Source organism: Anomaloglossus baeobatrachus, chromosome 6 (genome assembly GCF_048569485.1).
Source record: "Anomaloglossus baeobatrachus isolate aAnoBae1 chromosome 6, aAnoBae1.hap1, whole genome shotgun sequence".
In the NCBI taxonomy this organism is placed as follows: domain Eukaryota; kingdom Metazoa; phylum Chordata; class Amphibia; order Anura; family Aromobatidae; genus Anomaloglossus; species Anomaloglossus baeobatrachus.
In genome coordinates this window covers 117,020,550-117,028,771 of record NC_134358.1, presented here as the reverse complement: position 1 = coordinate 117,028,771, position 8,222 = coordinate 117,020,550, and positions in this window count along the sequence as shown.

The following is an 8,222-nucleotide window of genomic DNA, read 5'->3' as shown; positions in this document are numbered from 1 at the left end:
CTTAAAGTGCCTAGGGCAGCACGAAGGCAAAATACAGCCCTGTCTAGAGACATCAACTGATCATTTTTTCAGGATTTCTTTAGTTTTGCATCAGTGATAGAATTATCACCTGGGCAGATAATGAAATTATCACCTCTGTAATACTAAGGAAATTCTGAAAATATGCACTGTTGGTGGCGTTTTGGGACTGGAGTTGGGGATCACTTTGGTACAGGGCCGGCGTCAGCAAGTGCTGTTGTCAGTGTGTGTGTATGTGTGTGTGGGGGGTGGGGGGGGCTGTTGTCATGCATACCCGTGACAACAGCACAGAGTTTTATACACTGCCAACAGGTCATGGGCCAAGAGCGAAGAAAACAGTCCAGAGAAGAGAGAACAATAGTGTACTAAAAAGCAAAAGATGTCCGCCAGCAGCAATTCTGTGAAGTTCACAGTGCCAAACCCGACTAATTAGAACTACCAATCCCGGAAATTCAAGGTAAGGCTACTTTCACACATCCGGTTTGAGCAGTGTGGCTCAATCCGGCTGTGAAACCTATGCAACGGAGCCGGCGAAAACACTGCATCCTTTGCATACGTTTTTACATGCGGCCCGTCCGTTTTTTTCCGGTTGCGGCACGCTACTGAGCATGCGCAGTGGAAGAAACCGCATGTGGCGGCCGGATGCGTTTTTTTCCGCATCGCGCCGCATCCGGCGTCCATAGGCATGCATTGAAAAATGCGCCGCAGCGGCCGGATGCGGCACAATGCGGTTTTTTTGCCGGAGCAAAAAACATTGCAGGCAACGTTCCATCCGGCCGCGGCATCGGCTAAATCTGCCGCATGCGGCAAAAACCGGACCGAACACAAGCCCATGCGGCACAATACGGCACTAATGTAAGTCTATGCAAAAAAACCCGCAACCGGCGGCAAAAAAAACAGTTGCGGTTTTTCTGCCGAGCGCCGTATTGTGCCGCGGAGCAAAAACCGGATGTGTGAAAGTAGCCTAAAGATGCTGCTGATAAAAGAAGGTACTTGAAAATACACACAGGAGTCTAAACCTGACCTTCTACCAGAAGAATGGATAGAGAAGGATGAGAAAGCACAAATCACTATTTCCCCCAGCATAAATGATGATCAAATTGTGTATGTATGTATCTAAATCTGACACTGCAAAACAAATGTGGGAACAGCTGCAGAAAGTGCAGGAAAGGATAAATCTCAGCGATAAGCATTATTTAATAAGAAAGCTGTGTCAATCAAAGCTAAATAAGGGCCAAGACATGTAGGACTACATAAGAAATACTCGAGAAATTGTTGAGCGCCTGCGGGGCATTGGGAAAGAGCTAAAAGATTTCCATGTTGCTGCACCACTACTACGCGGTCTACCAGAAATCTGAGACACTTTTTCAAGTGTACTAGATGCGCGCCCAGATACTGAGCTTACACTCAAGTATGTTAGAGGAAAGCTTGTGGGTGAGTTTAAGCATAAGGTAGAAAGTGTAAGCAGCAGTGAGACATCTGTACTGCCCCAGCGCCAGCATCCGGTCCGCCGCTCGGATCCGGATCCGCAGTGGCTCGAGGGGTTTCCGGATCGGAGTGCGGTCGCACGGACACTCAAACTAAAAGGGGGGTATTTACAGGGGATTTTGTGGTTAGAGTTGGTGACGCCACCTACGGTGGGTGTTAAGGTGGGATACCACCGCTGCTGTTGGGAGCGCCAGGTGGCAGTGGAATGGCAGCCAGATGTTTAACCCCCCCCATGGGTAAGGGGGAGATGCCCCGGGGCTTGGTGTTGGTGAGAGGGGAGCACCTTTGGAAGGGGCACTGCGTACTCAGTCCAATAACGCTGACACCGACAACTTGTAAACCAGAATTCTTAGCACCGCTGCAGCTCTGTCTGTAGTTGGTCCCTCTCAGCTTGAAACTGAACAGGTCCCGCTCACCCGTATGGCTAACGGAGTGAGCTTGCTCTCAGGGTTCACGCTTGGGATTTTCTCAACTGTATATTGGGAAAGTCCTATCCCCCTCGTTGCGCTAGTACCCCGATTTTGGAGTGGGTGGAGGATGAATAGGGAAGTCTTCGCCCTCGTCGGGTAAATTACCAGGATGCTTGAAGCTACTTCCCGGCCTAGGGTTCACGTACCCCGTTGTGCCCTGGCACCTGCCCGGAGATGGCTCAAGGCTGCCCTCCTCAGCAGTTCCGTGCCCCTTGACATGATCCCCTGCGACCGGGGTTCCAGCTCCTACCAGGCCCAGACCAACGTCTGCCACCTAGTAACTGAGGAGCCCAGATCCTAACCTCCTGCAAGACTTGTGACCTCTCTTGACTGACCACTCCTGACACTCCTGACCTCCCCTTACCAATCCCCCAAGTGTCCAGCCCTATTCCCTTAAGGTCGTCCACTGGTGGGCCTGGTGGGTGTGGTGCACAGTGTTTCTAGGATTTTGTTTAGCTTGTTCTTAGCAACACCATAGGTTAGGGATCCGTATCCAAGGAGGAGATGGACACCATGCAGAAGGGCAGATTGCACAATGTCCTGTGACGACCTGATAGGCCAGGGCGTCACATATCCACAGCAGAGTTCACTTTAAAAAACAAAGATCTATCCGAAAATAAAAGTGATTTGAAAGAAACACTTGAGTGTTTTGTCTGCAAGAAATCAGGGCATCGAAATTCTGACTGCATAGTCTGGAAAGTTAGAAAAAAATTAAATAAAAATAATCAGCAAAGGGTTAAGAGTGCCATTACTGAACAATATAACACTTAAGTACTGAAGCTGCGCCTTACTCTTAATGCAAGTACATTAAAGCATGCATGATGTGTAGACCCTGGGGCAAATAGTCATATGACTAATGACAGAATCTTCTTCTCTAACCTTGATAAAGTAAGTCAGAAAAAAGTGATTTTGGCTAATGGTCAGGATATGAGTTTGCAGGGAATAAAAGATGGTTACATTAATTGTCAAGTCTCCGCAACACAAAGCCGAAAGATCCCAGTAAAGGACGTGCTCTACTTCCCTAGTCTTGAAAGCAATCTGTTATCTATGAAGAAACTCACAAGGAAATGACGTTACATTTAAAGATGATGGCTGTATCATCTCAAAAAAAGTTGCACACTAACAGAAGGAAAAATTAAAGATATACCAGCTATAATGTAAATGTGCCGCCCCTGTGCCAGCAGCCGGCGCTGCTCGGATCCGGGGCCTACAGCACGGCTCGAGGAGCTCTCCGCGGACACTCCAAATAAAAAGGGGGACGTATTTGTACGGGATTGATTGTAGAATGTCTGTGACGCCACCCACGGTGTGTGGTGAGGTGGGACACCACCGCTGCTGCAGTAGGATACCCGGGGGATGGAATGGCAGCCGGATGTTAACCCATCCGTGGGTAGGGATGGTTGCCCCGGGGCCCAGTGTCTCTGTGCAGGTTTTGGCGACGGCAGGGGCTCGCACGCCCAGATGGACCACGGGACAGTTGGTTACTCACTATTGAATGAATCACATGAGTCTTTTGGTAAACCAAGATGCTGGTGGCCGGCCGCCGCGACTGGTTGTACTCTGGTCCGCTCACCCGGGCTGGTGGTCGCTGTCCTTTCATCTGCACTGTTTTTGTGTATTGTGGACTGTCTGGTGTGGAACTCAGGAGTCCGCTCCCGGCTTTCTGTGGGCCTGAGGATTCGTGCCCATCTGACGCTGACCCGTGGGATCTATGGGCCCTGGCAGTTGCTCTATCCCTCTCTGTGGGTGGTTGTCTACTTTTCGGGACTTAGGTTGGGACAGGACCTGTAATCCTGCCCTCAATCGGTTAATTAGCTGGGCCGCTGGTTTCAGTCCTGGCTTCAGGGTCCGAGTACCCCCTCTGTGCACGGTTTCCGGTCGGGTCTCCGGTGTTAGAACCGGCGGGCTCCAACCCTTCTCCGGTCCTCCTCGGATCTGCCGAGCCATCTTCCCGTCTTCTGCTGACGGAGACCATCGCCTGCCACCTAGCCAAAGGCCCCAGGGCTTTGACCCTGGCACCGTTGAACTTTGAACTTCCTCTGCTGGAGCTACACCTAGCTCCAGCCCACACTCCTCTCAACTTAAACTACAGACTTTTTCTGCTTGTATTCCCGTCCCCTAGGTGGGCGTTTCCTAACTACCTGGTCCCGCCCACTGGTGTGCCTGTCTTGCCCTAAGGGGGGGTGACTAGGGTTTCAGGTCGGCTGTGTGTCACCTAGGTGAGGGAAGGTGTTATGCGGGGGCCTATGTGTGACTACCTGGTTTTGCCAGGGCATCACATAAAGAAAGTGTATACACAGCTAAACAGGAATAGCACTAGAATTGTATCCATGTCTATGTCACAGGCGTCTTGTACATAGAGATATAAAGGCAATAAGACAGTTAGTTCAAAAACAGCTTATACTGATGGTATTACAGTCAATCTATGTAATTAGACAAGGAAATGTACTAGCTGTCTTAAAGGGAAAATGTCAAGAAAATCCTTTCCTATGAATAGTACTACAAAATCAGAACAGCTTCTGGACACAATACACACAGATGTTTGTGGTCCAATAAGTTCTCAAGCTCCTGGAAAGAAGCGATATTTTCTCACATTTCTCGATGATTATTCAATGTATACTGTTATCTATCTGCTTCTGAGCAAATATGACGTTCCAGAGAAACTTGAAATATATCTCGCTGAAGTATATAACAAATTTGAGATAATGCCAAAAATTCTGCATGCAGGTAATGGAACTGAATATACAAGTAATGAGACACAAAACATTGTGTTTCAGACCACTGTATCATACCACCATGAGCAGAATGGTGTAGCGGTAAGAAGGAACAGGACACTTTGTGAAGGTGGCAGAAGTATGCTATTTGACACAGATTTACCAACAAACATACTAAGGCTGCTTTCACACTACGTTTTTTTAACATCCGTCATTAACGTTTTTTTAACGCAAAAATGGATCCAGTGCAAATGCGTTTTCATTTCAATGCATTTGCAATGGACTCGCGTCAACATGCGTTCACCTGCGTTTGCGTGCGTTATAGTGAGGATCCAGCGACTTGCAGTTTTTTAACTTATTTCAAAACGCTACTTGTAGCGTTTTTGAGCTGCGTCCAAATACTGCAAATTGCTGGATCCTGACTAAACAGCATGCAAACGCATGTGAACGCTGGCATGCTGATAGGCATGATCCTGCTTGCTCTACTGAGCATGCACAGAAACCAGCCTAGGGTTTCTCTCCACCAGCCAGTCTCTCTCTCCACCTCTCTCCACCTCCCTCCCTCTCTCCCCCTCCCTCCCTCTCTCCCTTCCTCCCTCTCTCTCTCCACCTCCCTGCCTCCCCCTCTCTCTCTCTCCACTCTCCCCTGCCTGAGAGCGGAGGACGCTCGTAACCAAGGTAAACATCGGGTATCCGCGGTCTTAGTTAGCCGATGTTTACGTTGGTAACGTGTGCAGGGAGCCGGCTCCTAGCAGCTGCAGACGCTCGTAACCAATGTAAATATCGCGTATCCAAGCAAGTTACTCGATGCTTATGACTCGCCCACCCCAGGGCTATGGGACACCCGGTGCCGGGCCGGACTAGTCCGGGGGTCGTCAGTGGTGGCGGGGCCCGGCTCCGTGGCCCTGGTGGGTGTCAGTTTAAATATGGCTGATGACTTGGGGTTTGTGTTCGTGACGCCACCTGTGGTATGCGGCTAATAGGCCGCCGCTGCTGTATGAGGCCTCCGGGGGATGATATGGCAGCAATGGTAGTATTACTCCCCACAGGTGGAGCAATGCCCCGGGGCACAGTTGGTGCTTGTGAGTGTCTATGCAGATGAAATAACAGAGGCAACTTCAAGGGTGCAGTTTCAAGTTCTTTACTCACAATTCTTGTCACAGTCCTGCAGGGACCCTTGGACTGCTGGGACCACTGTCAGGGACCTGTCGGCTGATTACCCCTTTTCTAGAGGTACTGCTGTGGGCTGTGGCCCGGGGAGTTTACAACCCTGGGCCTCGGTTTTTACTGTTTGGAGATGATTTTGCACTCCTCCGGTTTCTAGGGACCGTCCCCTGTTGCAGCTTGATCCCTCCACCGATGTTCTTGTGGAACAGGCCACCGCAGCTCTACAGCTACCCGTGGCCCTGGGACCCCTTCTGTTCTCTGCTTGGTGGCACCTGGACCCTCTGAGTCCCAGGATCTTCACCAGGAAGCTTCTCTTTCTTCTTCTTAGCTCCTGACTGACTTGGAGCTCTTTTTCCTTTCTCTTCTCCTCCTTGCCTGCCTCCGGCAGACCTCCTCCTCCTTCCCCACTCTCTCTCCAACTCTGCTCTCACTAAACTAGAACTTCCTCTCTGTGTCTGCACTCTTGTGGCTCCTCCCACCTCCCCAGTTGCTCTGTTCTACCCTATAGGAGCAGGGATGGGTCTTACGGCCCCTCCCAGCATGCAGCATGGGAGGTTTTCTGCCACTTTCCCTGGTCCCAGTGTGTTCCTAGCAATGGGTGTAGTGTGGATTTACCAGGGGACCGGAGTTCACTCTCTTCCTCTCCCAGAATGGGGCATCACACCGCTGGATGGGGTGCAATGACCTGTGGCGACGGAAGCCTCAGGGGCGCCACACTCCCCCACAGCAAATCCCAGCACGTCCTCGGGCTGAAAAACAACAGAAAATGTGGAGAAACTGCAAAAACATTTTTACATGTGTGTAGAAAGAAAAACAATAAAACATTTCTTCCCTTTATGGGAGGCACATATAAGTAAACGTTGCGAACTTCTTATAAAGAAAACTCTAAGTGTGCACTTCCAGTCCATTGCACGGTTCGGGCACATCCCCCATAATTCTGGTAGGGGGCACAACGGGTGCAACTAATTACATTTTTGGCTACTACAAGCCTGGCAGTTCGTTTCTCTCATTCAACAAAGTGGAAAACAAAACCAGCCACTAAGTCCAGTGGCCTGGTTACACAGGACACTTCACACATCACATTTACCAGGGACCACATTCCAGTCTAGTGGCCCGGTACACATACACGGGGGGGGTGACTTCTTCAAAAAGTACAAGGGGCAGTAAGGCAGAAAAGGGTGTCATCTTCAAAAAGAACATTAGGGCAGCACAAAAGGGACATCTTCACAAAGCATGAGGGGCAGACAGGGGTTATTTACAGTTCAGCATCTTCTTACTTCTTTACATGTAGGGGTTCTTCTCCGGCTCCCCACCTGGCAGCAGGTAGACAGCGGTCAGCACAGTCTGCGTCTGCTGGTCTTGGCGGGCCACGCCTGGCATGGCAGCGGCCTGTATTGGAGTCGCTGCTGTGACCGATTCTTGACGGGCCGCATCTGCGGCGTGGATTAACGTCGCCGCTGCGGCGGGATCTTGCTTGTCCGAGTGGGGTATCGCTGCTGGGGCCTGAGCTGGACGGGCCGGGCTTGGCGTCGCTGCTGCGGTGTGGATGGGCGTCGCTCCGGCGGCGAAATCTTGGCGGGCCGCACTTGGCGTGGCTGCGGCCCGGATCGGCGTCGCCATGCCGGGCATCTCTCCAGGGACCGCGGGCATGGTAGCGGGGGTTGGGGCACTCGCGCCGGCAGGGGCATTAAATGACTCACCCCTCAGTAGCATCTCCGGTGTTCTGGCGGTCGCTGTTCCGCGCATCGTGCCGGATCTGCTGCATCACCTCCGCCTGCAGCCTTTCACACCACTGGTCCATCTCCCAGCCCCACCAGTCAGCGGAGTCTAGCTCTGGATCGCTGCGTGTGGACGCCATTCTCTCTGCGTCTCCTTCTGCACGATCTCCCAGCAGCAGGCTCGTCGCTTCTTCTAGTAGCAGACTTTTGATGTTGCTCAGCAGCAGGCTGGTAACTTCCCGCTCCTTCATCCTGTCAGCCATCCTCCCGACCTCAGCCTTCAGCTCAGCGGCGGTCACAGGCCTGATCCAGGTGAGCTCTTCCTGGCCTCCGCTTACAGGAGCCATCTTCTCTCTTCCTCTAGGCAGCATTCTTAGCGCGCCATTTTTCATCCGCTGCTCTGCATAGCGGGCACTGCTTCGCGCTCTTTTCTTGGACAAGGGGGCGGGGCTTCTCTTTGCGCCCTTTCTGCAGGCACGCCCCCCTTCTTCCCGCGCTCAGTGGCTTCAATGGCGGCAGTCTCTCACAGTAAAACACAGGCTATTTCACGATTCTTCAGGCGCACAGTACCCGGTGAGACCGGGCACGAAATCCTGTTTGTGACGCCAAACTTGACTCGCCCACCCCAGGGCTATGGGACACCCGGT